Source organism: Phaenicophaeus curvirostris, chromosome 4 (assembly GCF_032191515.1).
Source record: "Phaenicophaeus curvirostris isolate KB17595 chromosome 4, BPBGC_Pcur_1.0, whole genome shotgun sequence".
Classification (NCBI taxonomy): Eukaryota; Metazoa; Chordata; class Aves; order Cuculiformes; family Cuculidae; genus Phaenicophaeus; species Phaenicophaeus curvirostris.
Window position 1 is genome coordinate 25,023,616 of NC_091395.1, and position 15,913 is coordinate 25,039,528.

Here is a 15,913-nt window from a genome sequence, read left to right on the forward strand (position 1 = left end):
ATTTGTAATGAGAATGAAGAAACTCCAAATGGGAAGGAAGTATTCAGTCCAGGCCCTAGATGGAAAGCAACGTTACAGGTAGATGACTTCTACAGAAATAGCTGCAGTGCTCTGCACTGTCAGTGGGGAATGTAAAAGGCATAAAATAGATGGGCTGAAACCTGAAGTGAGTAACCAAAACCAGTTAACTCTTGCTAGTCATTTCTCTATGGATGAAAGATTGGTGTGATTACACTCGTTATACCCCATAAACCTGTCCAGAGCTGGCAGGAGTAGGCTTTCCCCGAGCGATGCACTCAAAGAGCATGGGATGGGCACCAGCTGCCCTAATCTCTTGGAAGAAGTTTGGGTATCAGTTGAAGGATTTGCCCAGAGCCATGCAAGAAGATGACGGTGGAGTGCTACTGCATCAGTGGTGGGTGGCTTTTCTTTGGTGCTCCTTGAATCCTCTCCTTATATTTTGACAAAAATCTCTGTTAATCCTGTTGCTGCTCATGGAAAAAAAAGAGAATGAAGGAGAACTCAATCAGTCTTGACTGAGAGTCCTTACAAGTCCTTGCTGTATGCTTTCTGAGTTTGCAGTAGTTTATTCTTGCTCTAGCTCCTACTTGATTGTGCTACAGTGCTCTTAGAAACGTTTGCTCAAGAACAGTTGATGAAAACTCCATGGCATATCCTCAATGTGCAAGTTTAACTTGTTGCACCTGTGTAAATCAAACTGAATTTTGGTTCAAAATACAAAGAAAAACCCAGCCCAACCAACCATATTAGGTGTCTGCAGCTACTTCTTATAAGTAGTGGAGGAAAAAGCCTCTTTCATTAAATGTATGGAAAAAACAAACTTAAATAATTTTACTTTGAAGAAAGCACTCTCCTCTGTCTCTTAACCTTCATGTAGAGAATAATCACCAGTGTCTTGATCCCTAAACACAGTGTTCTGGGAAACTATGAGAAGGCAAAATCAAGGTGGTGTCCACATGGAAATTATTTTCGTGCACTAAAATATAGTGATTGCCACCGGTGCCCGCTATAAAAATTTTATATGTAGAAAGTGGCAGGCTATCACGCTTTTTATATATACATATATAAAAGTGACAGGCAGAGGAATAGGATGCTTGAAGCTGTAGGATATGAGTGTTATAGGCCACAATAGTTTTAATTATTTATTTTTTTTATCCCAGTGGGAAAAGTTTTCTGTCATTACCTCAAAACCACAACACAAATGTTTTCTTCTTTCAAAGACTGAACACAGCAAGAAATCTTCTTGCATTTTTCCAGGTGTTTAGTACCACTGCTCTCCATTTGTCAGCATTTTAGAGTGAATTGTGACAAGTGTTTGGGCTGGTTCTGGCTGCTGGGAGAGTGGGTACCTGCTGTGCAGCTCAAGTACCCTAGACGTGCCCAGGGCAAGTGTGGACAAGACAGTGGTCACCAGCACCTGCCAGGTAAAACATTACCATATTTGAGACCTGGGTGAAACACTGTTTCTAGCCTTTTTGTTTGTGTTCCTAGGCATCTTTAAATTCTTAGATCCTGAATGCAGAAATAAAGGAAGTAAAGGAGGGGATATACCAAGAGAAATGGAAGCACCACCAGCTTTCTATCTACTCCAGAGCACTGCCTTTGGCAGCAGCGGAGGCTTCAGGAGAAGAAATGGGCATTCCTTACTCAGGAAACTTGCTGTATCAGCTTATCACCCATCTTCAAGGACAGGCATATTCCTAGCCTCCTTAAATCCAGCATTTGCCTGTGGTTAGTGGGATTGTTGAAATTCCTGTGGTAGTCCTGGTATCCAGTAGGCCCTTGTTCCTGTTCACCCCAGAGCATGCAAGGGGCTGTGGCTGTTGCAACACATGACACTGCTGTGGTGGTGACAGTGCGCATTGGACTGAGGTGAACAGTCACAGTTTCACACTGCGGTAAGAAGGCGGCATTTGCAGGATGTAAAGCTACCCACTTTTGCAGACATCTTGTCTTTTGAACCTGGAAGTTATATTTGCGTGAAAGTTGAGTATGTGGAGCAAAGTGGAGAGTGGTTTGAGTTGGGGGAGATGTGGAAATCCCAGAAGTCCCAGGGTACAAGTGTAGACATTTTACTGATGTTTTTGGGAGATAACTTGACTTGCCTTTATGTTCTCTATATACATACATACAAAAGTATGGGAGGCCATGTGCCTGTGAATACATACTCACGGAAATAAATATACCTTTGTATGTATAATCAAATTGAAATAGTTTCCAGCCACCCACTGCACAGCTACAGCTCTGTTTCTCACCTTAGAAAAAGCTCAAGGCTTGCATTAGTGCATCCTGCACCAAACAGGACTGTACCCTCAAGCCCACTGCGGGACAACCCCTGTTAGGTGGCAAATGTCTGCCAGGAGTGGGGGCAACCACAGTAAGAAACTCTGGAGGCTCTGCAAGGACTATTCAGTTCCTCTGACACCTGTCACTGGAAGTGCTGGATTTACACCTTGCAATTTGTTTGAGGAAAAAAAGTCAAGGAGCAATAATGTAATAAGCTGAGCAGAAAAAGAATTGTTATCAGAAAATTATTTGCAATGTAGCCTTTAAAATAAATATCCCAGCTATTCCTCTGCTTTACAGTGTCATTTCTAACTCTAAAAAGTCTGTGTATAAATCTAATGGAGTAGCTATTCATAAAAGTTCAGCTTGAGTAATAAAAGTAACAATTTTCTGTAATGATATTTTATAGATTTGAATAAGACATATAAAATATTTTTGCTTTTATAGCATATGTAAAAGGAGTAAGTGCACTATGCCTATAAAGCAGGGATTACTTATAAATTCTTAAAATATTTCTAGAACAAAGTAAATAATACTCATTTTTTTTTCTGAAAGACCTATTGAAAGCCACGTAGCAAACTTTTCAAATATTTCATATGAAAACAATTCTCCTGCAGCTTCAGTGAAGACATAACACACTTGCTTCTCTTATCTTTTAATAAAGAAAATTCACAGGCTCTCTTTCCCTTTGTATTGCGTACGCCTCCCTCTGAGCCCTTCAGCCCAGTTCTTTGCCAGTGTGAGTGTGTTACACGTGAGGAGAAGTTGGGCTTTTATCCCCTGTGATGTAATTTTCACAAATACCAACCGAACATTGCAAAGAAGAGAATTGTCATCGAGTGTGGAGGAGGAAGGAAAACACAAATCTGAAAGGTAGGAGGCCAGGACTCCTGATTTATTTTGTACTGAGTCTGGGGGAAAAAAACCCAAGTGTTGATAAGATAGTGTGGATTGTGCATCAAGTTAGCGAGATCAGAGTCTGTCTCTCAGACAGCGCAGTGCCACACTTGATGCCATCCTCCGTGTCAGAGGGACAGCAGTGGGTTGTGCTGCTGCTGCATCCTCTGGGCTCTGGCACAAGCGCTTGGGGACAACACTCATTGGCCACTGCGGCAGTGTCCCCTGACAGTGCTGTCATCTTCAATGACGGGGCTATGGAGCACCATCATGCTCCTTGTCTGGCTGAGCCACGCATCCAGTAGTGGCATGGGGACCCTGGGAAGGTGGGGTTTGCAGAGGTAGGATGCCCATGTGAGTGAAATGGGTGGATGGCTGGGCACACCAGTGCTTTGTAGCCACAGGAGAGCCAGCCCCCTGCACAGAGCTGAAGGTGTAACCTGCAATCCAGTGGAAACGCTAACCCTAGTTAATATAAATAGCTCTAGTTTGAAAAGCCTTATGAAAGAAACCAGAAAATGTGTGACATGCATGTGATTATTTTTAAACCTATTTCTATGGGGTTTCTCTAAGGCACTGATAAGCATTACATTTTTCCCTTATCAATAAAATACATTTCAAACTTGCTTTGTCCAAATGCGATTTGAGCTACCTTCAGTGAAAAGTAGAGGAGTGCATTTTGATTAAGCGGTTAAAATAAGCTGTAAAACAGATGATAGGAAGGCCCACCACGTGTGGGCCTGCAACAGTAGCCACCGGGGCTGTGCATGGCTCAGCATTTGTAGCCAGGTGCAAGCACACCTGTGCATGCTATAACATATATAATGTGTACTTGAACATTGTTTGCTACCCTGCTCTGACATCCATGTGTACACACTGGCACATGTGCAAGCAGGAATACACAAACACACTTGTGGGTTTATACACTCACACACATATTCACTTTCTACAATTACTTGTTAAAAAAGGAGTCTTAAGGAAAAGCAAATTTATATATTTTCATTCATGTGCTTACATATATATTTGTGTATATATGCCCAAAACATATGGTATACAGCTATCTCCATTTGCATGTCCACTGGATAGTAAATCTTTGGGTATGCAGCATATGGTATGGCCATAAATACATATATCTGCAGGAAAAAGGAAACCAATGTGACTCAACACAGAGACTTTACACACAGTTATTGGCTTGTCTATGTATCTACATCTACAGCTTGGCTCTTGTGCCTAGTTCAGAAGGTATTGCCATCACTTTGTCTTCATGTAAGCACAAAATACAGAGTCCTTCATGATGGATATCTCTGTACATGCGGCCAAGTCATTATACAACCAAAGTTATCTTTTAATAAGGCTTTTCAGTGAGGAAAGCCTATAAAAACCTTACACATGACACATTCAAAGGCTGCCAGCAGTGGAGCAGAAGCAGGCTGGTGATAGACCAGCAATTCTAAGCAAACCATCTTTCGGGTGAAGCACCAGGTCACATTTTGGGGGGAAATTTTAAACAAAAAATGTTGAGCAAGTTGCTATGCCGTAACAGAGACTGCAGTTCAGAGCTGGTGCTATTGAGGACTTCACAGTGTAAATATTGACTAGGTTTGATTTTCTGTTTTATTTTTTATTTGACAGTTGGCATATTTCTAAAAAGTCAGTGCACATTTCTGAAATTTCATTGCACATCCATGCATCATTACCTGTTTTCTTAGAGCTGGAGGGAGACGATATTGTTGGGAGTTTTCTCTCATGTAGGGAGGCAAGGCAACGAGGCATAACAGAAGTGAAGGATGGCCTTTGGGAGAGCAGCATAGCTTTTCTGAAGCATAAGTCTTTGGTCCAACTGAAAGTCCAAAACAAAGGAGAATTTCTGTGTCTCACTCTCTCTAGCTTTACCTTGGTAATGAAAGGAAATAGCAAGGAAAGGCGGGGGGGGGGGGGGGGGGGGAAGGAAAAAGGAATAGAAGCTTACTATTTTAAAAACCTGGTCCAAAGTTGACGAGGCTGGTGACCAGAAGCGAATACTCATCAGAAATGCCTGACTGCAGTGCCATAGTGAAATATTCCAGGAAAACAAGATAGAGGAATATTTTTACCAGAAAATATTGGAGTTGAACCAGACTGACTCACCTCAAAGAAAATGATGGACAAATGCTGCAGGGCATGCTGAAGAAAATAAAATGCTTATCCTTTATCCCAAACCCATTCAGCTGGGGACCATTTTAGGAGCTGAGCGAGGTGTTTTCCTTTGTCCTTGTTCTTTTCCTTTTCAACAGCAAACAAAAAAACATACTAGTGTCTCTGTTGTAGGCTCTTTCTTGGATTGAGAACTCCTCACTGGGAAAAGAGCAGCTTTTCTCCTGAAGGCTGAGCTTTGTTATTTTGTCAAGGAGTGGAGATATTACTGAGCTCAGGGGTTACTCCAGAGCCTTCATCAGTGGTGGGGAAGACAGGAGAAAACCTTCAATTTCAGTAAGCTGGGACCTGCAGGCAACTCCCTCAACTTCCTCTTCCAAGGCAGTGATTCTCCAAAACTGCTTCTAATCTATCTGATATTTTGGGAATACTCTTTCTCTTTAGGCACGACTGAGTTAAGTGTCGGAGGTCTCAGTGCAGAATGAGTCTCTAAACATTGATAGATTTTTGCGGGGAGAGTGGTTGTATTATCCAGCTTTTCTCTAAGTTAGTTTCTTGTTTGTGGTCTGGCCCCACACCCCTGGCTTCTGACAAGGATTAAAGGCAGTGTGGTAGAAGAGAAAAGCTGTCTTGCAATATTTTGCAGTTGGGAAATACTTTTGACACATTCCTCAGAGTTCTCCAGATTTCAGGAAAGCTTAGGATAGCTTTTCTTTTTCACTCTTTTTTTACATCACCCTTTCAGATCTCCCTTTGCTGCCAATCAAGGGGAAAACAAATGCCTCCTTCTCCACCTGCCAAACCCCTCCCTGCTCCCAGGTCCAGACGTTTCCACTTGTGCGTTGCAAGCAGAAAACTGAGCAAGATGTCAGGTAGTGCCGACTTTCTTGCAGCTTTCCTGAGGACGTGGCAGACAGGCAGCAGATGCACAACAGCTTGGGAGGCTGCCACTGTTTGCTCGGTGAGGGAGGCTCAGCCTCCGTGTGCCCCTGCCCACGCGAAGGTTAATGCAAAACTGCGAGGTGCCTGATCGCATCTGGCCCTTGTGTATGCACATCTGTCTTCCCACCTTCTGATTTCCCTACACGTGCCGGGAGCAGCCGCCCCACAGTCCCTATGCTCCCTCGGGCTGTGGAGGTGCTGCAGGAGTTAGGTTACACACACGCAGAAAGCCATTAATTAAATTAGCGATCTCCGACAGGGGCTGCAGAAGCAGCTGTGTCATCAATCATTGCGCCACAGGCAGACACACAGGCTGCATCACTTGGAGGGATTTTTTTTCTTTCAAAGCCAACCAAGGGTCATAAGCAGGAGTCTCATGCGGGACTGAGACATCTGCTGGCCCAGGGATCCCCCTCTGAGCTCACCGTTGAGGAATGGATCTGTGTCTGAGGCTCTTGGGTGCTGCTATGGCACAAATTAATTGACACGTTGTCCTGTGGATGCTCATGTCTCTTTGTGTCAATGTGCTGAGAGGCGACAGAGCTGCCACCCTGGGGCTGAGCCTGTCTTTGGCAGTGGGTGAACATGCTAAACCACTGCTGACCCACCTGCCAAGCCCTGGCCTGCATGGAAGGGGAGTCCCTGGCCCCAGGTTTTGGCAGGGGACCTCTTGGGCCCTCACCAGTGGGCTTCATAGCTTGACAGGAAATGGATGAGATTGGTGGATCCCAACCATGCACAGAAAAAGTGTATTTCTGTTATTTACAGGCTCTCAATAAGAAACTTCCCATCCATTGCCAAAGAACTATGGCTTTTAGACAGTTAATCAAATAAGAAAGGCTAAGGGTAATCACTACACCCTTTGCAAATAGCAGTCCAGACACAAGAACAAATAATTTGTGTCAGCATGACAAGAGAAAATGGAATGTATACTTGCTAAACAGCCAACAGATACCAGATTTTATAGATATGTTTTCCTGTCTCAGCTCAGGGAAAGAATCCAGGCAGGTTTAAATTTGAGATACATTTATAATGTCAAGTGGTCTCCCCTCCCTTGTCCCATGGTGTGGAGAAACACCCCTCCCTTGTCCCATGGTTGTGGTGTGGAGAAACAGGTTTGCAATATCTTCACATTCCCTGGGCAAGCTTCTCCATATCCACCTCAAGTTATGCTACCTACAGAGGAAAGACAAAGCCTCAGCCATTTTATTCAGGCCTATTTCAGTGTAGGTCATCTCAGCATAGTGTGGCACAATAGCATGTGCCAATCTCTCAGCACAAATACTGACCCACAAATAATGAATGCTCCTAGCAACCACTGAGACAAACAGCAAAACTTTTAACACATTTTCATGCAAAAAAAACCCCAAACTCAACCAACTATTTTGCACCGAGAAAAGTGGCCTGCGTGTAGATGATCTGCAAAGAGAAAGTTGTCAGATAAATTATTTGTATTGAGTAATCTGATCGGCTTTCCTTGGAAGACCAATGAATAGGCTATTTTCTGCAGCAGCTGCTGTTCAAACTCTGAGGCATAAATCCATGTAGTCTCGCTGTTCAAAGGGAATTACTATGCTGAATTTTTAAAGTAACTCTTTTAAGAAGTAAGTATATGGGGAACATACATGGAGCAGAGAAGATTTAAGCAGGTGATAAAACTATCATGAAACCTTAAAAATTAGCAGTAGAAAGGGTGATTGTGTGAAGGCACAGATAACTTACCTGCCACTGGGACTGTAAGAGACCAAATTATCAAAGCTGGCTGTGATGCAATTCAGACTTGTCATCTGCATTTCACGTATACTACTAAGAAAATGCTTCCCAGATGGGCTATGAGGCTATACAGCCCCAAGGACTCTGCTCCCAGTAGGCTATAACTGAGGAAGCACCTTGGGCTGGAGCTACTGCTCTCTGGTTATCTACTTTTTTCACATAAGGCCAAATACCCTACACATGCATGTGCCAGTGGAGAGGTCTAAGGAAAGTAAAAGATCTTGTAAAGGCTTCTATAGGTGTAGAGGTGGAAAGGGTTAAATGGATTCTGCATTTGTGCAACAATTTGCCACTTGTGATATTTCATTGTTATCTGCATTTGTCCATAAGGAGCCAGATTTCCTTCTGCATTTATGTCGGGGCATACCTGCTTGCAGTAGGCAAAGGCTGACTTGAACCTCTTTCATGGGTAATATTTGCCTGCAATTTTCTCTCACTAGGTCTAAATAAAGCGAAGTGTGGTCTGCCAACCATAAAAAACTGAATTCTTCCACCAGAGGTGAGATATAAATGCACAGCTCTGCGTGCCTGCTTTGCTCCCTTCCCCCTGCTCTTGCGCTGCCTGTGTCTGCCCTGCAGACGCTCCCTTCCTTTGGGGCACTTTGCTCAGTTCATATTATAGCTCAGCGCTCAACTTCCACACACCGGACCTTTCTGCACCTAGAAAGTGAGAGTTGGGGGGGGGGGGTTATTTCATTGTTATCTGCATAATCTACTCAGAAACTTAACAGTGCTGCTTTTCTTGCTTTTCTTGTCAAGGCAGTCAGGAGGGGATTTGCTGTATGAAGAGTTAAGTATGGAATACATATTGAGGTGAAGCGAAAGGTATGTCAAATAGCAATTGGCTGTGAGCTGTCTTTGCCTTGTCTTTCTGCAGGAGTAGATTTAAACAAACTACTGCAACAGGAGACACTGAAGGTGGACTGCATGCAGGCATGCATGCATAAAGAAAAGAAAGCCAACCCCAAAGGAGAGGCAGCAACCAAATACACTTTTTTATAATGAATAATTTGGTGGCTAGTTCTTTGAGTGCTGCTTCAGCTCCGAGTCGAAGGTGGGTACCACCTCTTTGCAAGGCCATCACAATTTCTGCTAGTGGCTAAAGCAGCTGGGGAAGTTAGGATTGCAGTGAGGAAGCCGGAAGGAACAATGCAGCCCTCCCTCTTGTCCCAGGACTGTAATCCTAGGCGGCAGCATCACCTTTCATTTAGGACAGAAGCCAGGTCCCTCGCACCCCTCAAACTGAAGTGAACACACTGGCCACTGCTGAGTGTTGGTTCCAGCCTCTGATGGTCTAGTCTGCCTTGATGTATTTCTTCTGTAGGACGTATTATGTATATTCGTCTTCTCATTTGACTTGGTGGCTGATAAACACCCCCAGCCATGATGGGGGCTAGAGAACTGAGGGGATTACACCTATTTTGCTTTCATGACTTCTCATGACATTCACGCTGAGCTATGGAGAAAGACATGCTTTTCTCTGCTCTCCAGTTTCAAAGTGAAATCCCACTTTCCCATCATTTTTATGGTAGTATCTACTTCATTTTTCATGAAGGCCATTTGGCATGTTGCAAGAGTGTATTGAGTAGTTTACATTTAATTCAAATTAGTAAAGTGCGCCTATCGACTACATGTATATTTCTACTGCAAGTTTTGTTAAGTATGAAAAAAATAAAGCTTTTAAATGTTTTAAAAAACATTATTCTTAGGTTTCTTCTTTTGATGAATTTTGAGTGTCTCAATGTCAACAAAAATATAGTTTATGATATCATTTGTGAAAATCTGCCTGCCAGTTTCAGCAACTGCATTTTTGTCTGAGAGCAGCCTGCTGTCAGCAGCTGAGACTGTCCAGCAAGAAGCACAAGTCCTGCTGTACTTGCTTACTATTTTCTCACTCACTATCATCTTTTGGGAAAACAACCTTCTATCTCATCTTATTCATGCAACTCCTGTTAAGTTACTGCATGACGATACTGAGGAAGGGCTTCATGATTAGCAAACCACCTAGTGAGTTATCTCATCAGCAGTACTGCATAGGCTAATCATGAGCCACCACACAGAAAATAATGCTGCACTGGCTTGGATATTTAACCAAAAGCTAGCACGAGCTCAGAAACCATCCTTAAAACTGCTCCATGCTCTGATGGCTCCCCTGAGACATGCTGCCAACCCAGGGGTAGGCAATCCTTAATTATCATCAATGTTGGTAACTACGTGCAACACATATAATAACAAAAGCAAGTTGTAACAGCAGGTGTCACTTGGCATTCTCTGTCACGTCAGTCACATTTTGGCTTTTTTGTGCATTTAGGTTGATATATATTTTTTTCTAGATAACTGGGATACTCTTTTACAGCAAGAAAGCAATTCTTGCAATACCTTTCCTAGCCTGATATGTGTATGGTGCCTTTTTTATCTGGGCTGATTAAGATTCATGTTTGTTTCCTCTGAAAGTGCTCTCTAAGGTTCCTATTTACACATGGTACAAGATCAATGGGCTAATAATTAAGGCAGTGGTGAGATGCTATTTCAGGACTGTTGCCTGTTTATCTGAAACAGCTGTCTATGAATGTGGGCTGCACAACACAGAGGTTGCCATGGTTAAAAACCCTGATTACTGAGTGCTTGGTAAATAGTTGCACAACTTTCTGTGTAAATGCCAAATAGCACATTAGACTTTCTCTTGGGCAGTTTCACTGGCACAAGCCTTCTCCTCTGTAACAGTACTGATCTTGTTTCTTTCACATACTTGTATGTATGGAGTGAGGGAGAAAGAAATGTGCCACGGAGAAAGGACTGATTTTGGTTTTAACCTGGAGAGGTGAGGACTAAGAGGATGTGTGAAACTGGTCTTTGCAAAGATGAAAGGCCATGGCAAGGGAACTGGGAATAATCTCCTCCACCTCTGGTGGCAAGGAGAGGAGCAGTGGTCTTCGGTGTCTGAGAGGAAGAATTGAGTTAGGCGTCAAGGAGTGACTGTGTAATGGTAATGATGGTGAGGCAGCAGCGTTCAGAGGCTGTCAAATCTCCATTACCGAGGCTCTTGAAAAGCAGATTAAATCTAGTTTTGGCAGGGATGATATGCTGTTACTAACCCAGGTTTGAATCAAGGAAATGGTCTGGATGAGCTCTCAAAGTACTTTGTAGTCCATAAGTCTATTTATGCCATTAATATTTGGAGGCAGAGTCTGATTAAACTGTGGTGTACACCAAGTGCTGGAGCAGCTGCGATTTTCTCCATCCATAACTCGGTGAAAGGGGACTTAACTGAGCTCTGTGGGAATCAGGTTGCTGCAAAGGAGGATGGTACCAATGTGCCCATGCTACGCAGGTCTCAGCTCAGCTTTTCAGAGATGGACATAAAGTCAGTGGGGACTGCTGGGTTTTCCCAAAGTGGTACTCAGTGCCCACCCAAAAATCCCTTTTCCATCACCTGCAGCAGGCCTGAACCCCTTTGTGGAGTACTGGACACCCAGCTGGTGCCAGCAGCATAATTATGCTCTTTCCCTTCCTGGGGGGATGCCTTTGCCCTGCATCCTGCTTTGTGTTCCCCCATCCTGTGCACCTCATCAAGGAACAAGGAGATGCTGGTCCTTAGCGTGGCCATTTTCTGTTTCCCATGCTCTTACTGAAGAATTTATTTGGAAAAAAAAACAAAGTAGGAGCAATAACCAATGTTTAAAAAAAAAGCATTGTTTTTTTTTTTTCCTCCGAAATGGCACACAATTTCATTTCCAAATGAGTCTTATTTGCATTTGGTTATCCAGATGTAAAGCAGACCCATGGGGTCAGGTGGTACAGGTTTTCTGTTTTTCACATCACTGCACCTGCAGAAGGACAGAAGTCAGTATCGCTCACCTTAATGCGGTGGAAAAGCCTTCCCATTCACGCTATTTTTGAGAATGTAGCCTTTCTTCTGCTGCGAAAGGCTGTGAATAAATATGCTTCCCTATAACATATTTTTCTCTGTAAAACAGGGGAAACCTGTGAAAAGCAAAAACAACAGCTAAATACTGCACACTGTCAAATGGATTAACAGACAGACGACTTCTTGAAATGAAAAGGACTCACTTCTCACAGAGGCCTGGATTTGCTTATCGGCCGTGCAGGGACATGCATAACAATAGCTAATCTGCACATGATAAATTAATAAAATAGATTTAAGTGTTGAGGAGGCAAGAAAAAAAAATCTGGATATTTTAGCTCTCTTTTATTTACCTCAGTTGAAGATAGCAGTGGGGGATCCGTGAGAAAATTAGTAACATTTACTGGAAGAGAAGTTTATGCATGTGTGATGGATTCCCAGATTGTTTCTGTGGTGGCTGCATTTTAGCCATATCTCTCCTGAAATGAGAGCCTGTTCTGTGCTTTGCAGAGCTGGCTTTATATACAGCCACCTTCCTTTCAATATAATAATCCAAAGCTTACAGAGCTGCAAATAAAAACACAACCCGTGTAAGGCAGCATAGAAATTTTTCCTGTGTCCACAGATGATCCAAATGATATTGTTGGAGAGCATTATTCAAGCTAGTTCCCATCAACACTTATTCTTATGCTCAGTAGCTGCAGTGTAAAAGAATCTGGGCAGATATGCGGTTCATGGCATGAATGAGCTCCCTTGAATGGCGGGAGCAGCCAGGGGAAGCTGAGGAAGTGCCTGTGCCTGTTTCTTTCTCTGTTTCTCCCAGATTCCCACAGGAAAAGAGCTTGATATTGCAGTCACCCCTGTGCTACCAGATCTGGCATCTTGGCTGGCTAATTTGTACCCGTGCAGTTGCCTTGATTACAGCAGTAACTGGAGGCTGGTGGTGGGACATATACCATATTTTTGCTGATTTACCAGTGGGTCTTACAGCCTTTTCAGATGTTCTTGTGTGGCTGAGTTGCTGTCAGCATTGGAGCTACCTAGTTTGGATAGATCCATCTATTACACTGCAGCCACTGCAGAGACTGTCATGGTGAGAGCCACACTGCTGGTTCGTTGGCCATTTCAAATCATCCAGCAAATGTGACAGTAAACATTTTCTGCCTTACTTTGCTCCGGATCTCAGACCATTAACTTGAAAACAGAGATATTTCATCCACAGATCTCAAAAGAAGTAGCATTAATTATATTGACTTCACATCATCTCTACCTGGTGTTGGCTTTGTAGCAAAACAAAAGCACAAAAGAGGTAGTTGTTTTGTGGGTTCTTTTTTTCTCCTTAGAGTCATATCACTAGCCAATATCCCAGGCTGGCCCAGTGGCCCTGACCGAAGATGGCACTTTGTTGAGAGAGACTGTGAAATTCTGCCTCTGGAGTTTATAGTCTATAAAATCGAGCAGATGGAAGCAAATGAAGGACAAAGGAGAACAACCTAGCAATTAATGCCTGTTCTAAATATCTGTACTTCAGAAAGCTGTGCTTGGTCCATTGGAGAACTGACAATTGTGAGCTATGAGCCCAATGAAAAAACAGCTCAATTTTTAATAGCAAACACTCTAAGTAGGAATCACAGAGAGGAGCTTATGAGCAGTTCAGTCTGGAACACGTTTGCATTGCTTGTCAGATAATTTTGAGCAGTGGACATATTCGTGGAAATTGTGATCTGTTTCAGGACAATTCACAGGGAGGCAAAAGGACTAAATTCAACAAATTGATTCTCCGCTGTGAGTTGTTCAACCAGAACTAGTTCCTGATGATAAGGTATTGCACATTTCTCATTTCTAACTCAAATTAATGTGCTATTGTGCTATTGCATTGTTTATCACCAGAAATTTTGAGTTCATACATACTGAATCATGAAAATGATATTGCCTAAAACTTTCTGCATGTGGAAAAAAAAAAGTTCCAGATCACCTGGACCTCCTCCTCTACTGCTCTTCCAAAGTGCCACGCTGTTCCTTGGATAGTGGACAAGATCAGGTGAGCTTGTCATATTTGAAACCATATCCTTTTCCACTTGGACTTCTTACCATTGGTGTAAACACTAACAATAATCACATGTCCCTTGCTGTAATGCTATGACACAATGATTTTTTTTTCAAATTCAGATTATTTTGAAAGATTGGAGGGAGGCATTGTTGCCGCAAATGACCACTGAATCTTGTATTACTGTTGGCACCCAAGTGGTAATAGATATCAGTTATTAACCAAACACTTATTCTAGATTAGTTTTCCTACAGGTCTGTAAGGAAAGATGTGTTTTGCAGAAGCTGTTACATGCGTGGTGGCTCATTGTGCTGTAGCTGGCCTAGCCCATAGTGACTTGTGCCATGTTGAACCTAGCGGGTTTTCCTACTTACCAAGCAGTTTTGCCTTGAAGCTATAAAGAGTAAGATTATTTATTGGAGGGGAGATGAGTCATATTTGCTGGAAATGAAAGCCTATTTTTGGGAAACACAATTTCTATGCTCAAACAGGTTTAGCCAAAATTGTGAAGAACTATTCTTGCCAGCAACATCCTTCCCCATAGTAGAGAGAAATGAGCATTTAGAGACTGAAGGGCACAAAAGACATAGCTGCTGAAGCCACATCATCATGGACCTGGGAGAGACAATTTTGAGGCTCAGGAGTCAAAAGAAATTGTCCATGACTTGTCTTTTTTTCTCCTATGAAGCCAATGAACACAACTCAAAGACCCCATTGGACAATTTCAAGTCAATGGCAACTTAATGTCTGACTGCTGTAGAACTGGATTTTACCAGAAGAACGTTTTGTTCAGATATATCTGACAGTAATTGTCTCAGCTGGGTTAGTGATTACACATAAATGGTTTATCTTATGCTCCTATAATATTTGCGTATTTCTGTTTGCACTGCTGGCTGCATTCAAGGAGTCCTAAGGGCTGTATTATTGTGGGTAGGGATACGCTAGCCAGCTCTTACCCAAAAGTGAAGCACAAGTCATGAACAGCTATGATTTTCAATTAGTTTACCCTACTTGCTGTTCCCTTTTTGCACCCATATAAAGCACCATGCCTGCTGATATCCTGTGGGCAGCTCTCAGCCCCAGTGCTGCTTTTGGAAATGGCTCACATCCTCCCAGAATTGTTGCAAGGTGGTTTTTTTTTTTCCTCCATTGATTCTCCAAACATACTAAAGTGTCATTAAGACAAATGGCAAACATCTCTCCTTTTCTCACATCTGTCAAAACTTCAAAATCTACTTTTATGACATTTCACACAATATTTTTTTACATGCTACTCAAAGGACACAGAATCCTAATGAGCCTTGTTTCCATGATTTTCATCTGCCGTGTGCGGATGCCCTTGTGTAATAAATTAACAAAAGGGGAGTAGGAGAACAGCTGGTACCCACACAGGATTTGGAGGTGCCCCTTGAATGAAGTATCCATGTATTACTATCAAGATGACATGTTCCTGAGCACCTGAGCAGATCGTTTCCACAAACTACACCCCACTGGTAAGGAGGCTGAGCTTCTCATTAGTGAAGAAACTGGAGTCATCAAAGGAGAACTCTGTATGAATTAGGAGTATCTTTGCATTTCTAGTGTCACACAGTGTCAGAAAGGGGGCTTCACTTTTGGCCCTTAATTTTAAGAATAATTTGTTGTTTCTGCATGTGCATACTTGGCTTGCAAATGTTAATTGATGTGCTTGCTTTTACTGTCTGTAAATGCACTACCTGCTGTACAGTAGTTTCTAATTGGAAAATGAGAACCCTACTTTTTTGTACCAAAAACCAGAAGGAAAAATGTACCAGAAATTGTTTAAGTGCCTCCTTTATGGAGGAAAAAAGTGGACAGCCATTTCTCTTAATTCAAGGCTGGGACACTATCGGTGCTATTGGCTCAGGCCCTTATTAATTGTTACAATGCAAAGAGTAGCTACCTACTCCCCATCCTCTGGGTAGAGGAAA

At 42.7% G+C, this 15,913-nt stretch overlaps 1 protein-coding gene across 2 annotated transcripts in view; it reads left to right on the forward strand.

Annotated features, from left to right (window-relative positions):
- CXXC4 (CXXC finger protein 4) overlaps positions 1-15,913 on the forward strand; it is a 111,990-nt gene that overhangs the window by 54,833 nt on the left and 41,244 nt on the right. For both annotated transcript variants that reach the window (XR_011337342.1, XR_011337341.1), the window contains exon 2: positions 13,651-13,739. The gene's annotated coding sequence lies outside the window, so the exon portion shown is untranslated. The remainder of the gene's footprint in view (positions 1-13,650; positions 13,740-15,913) is intronic.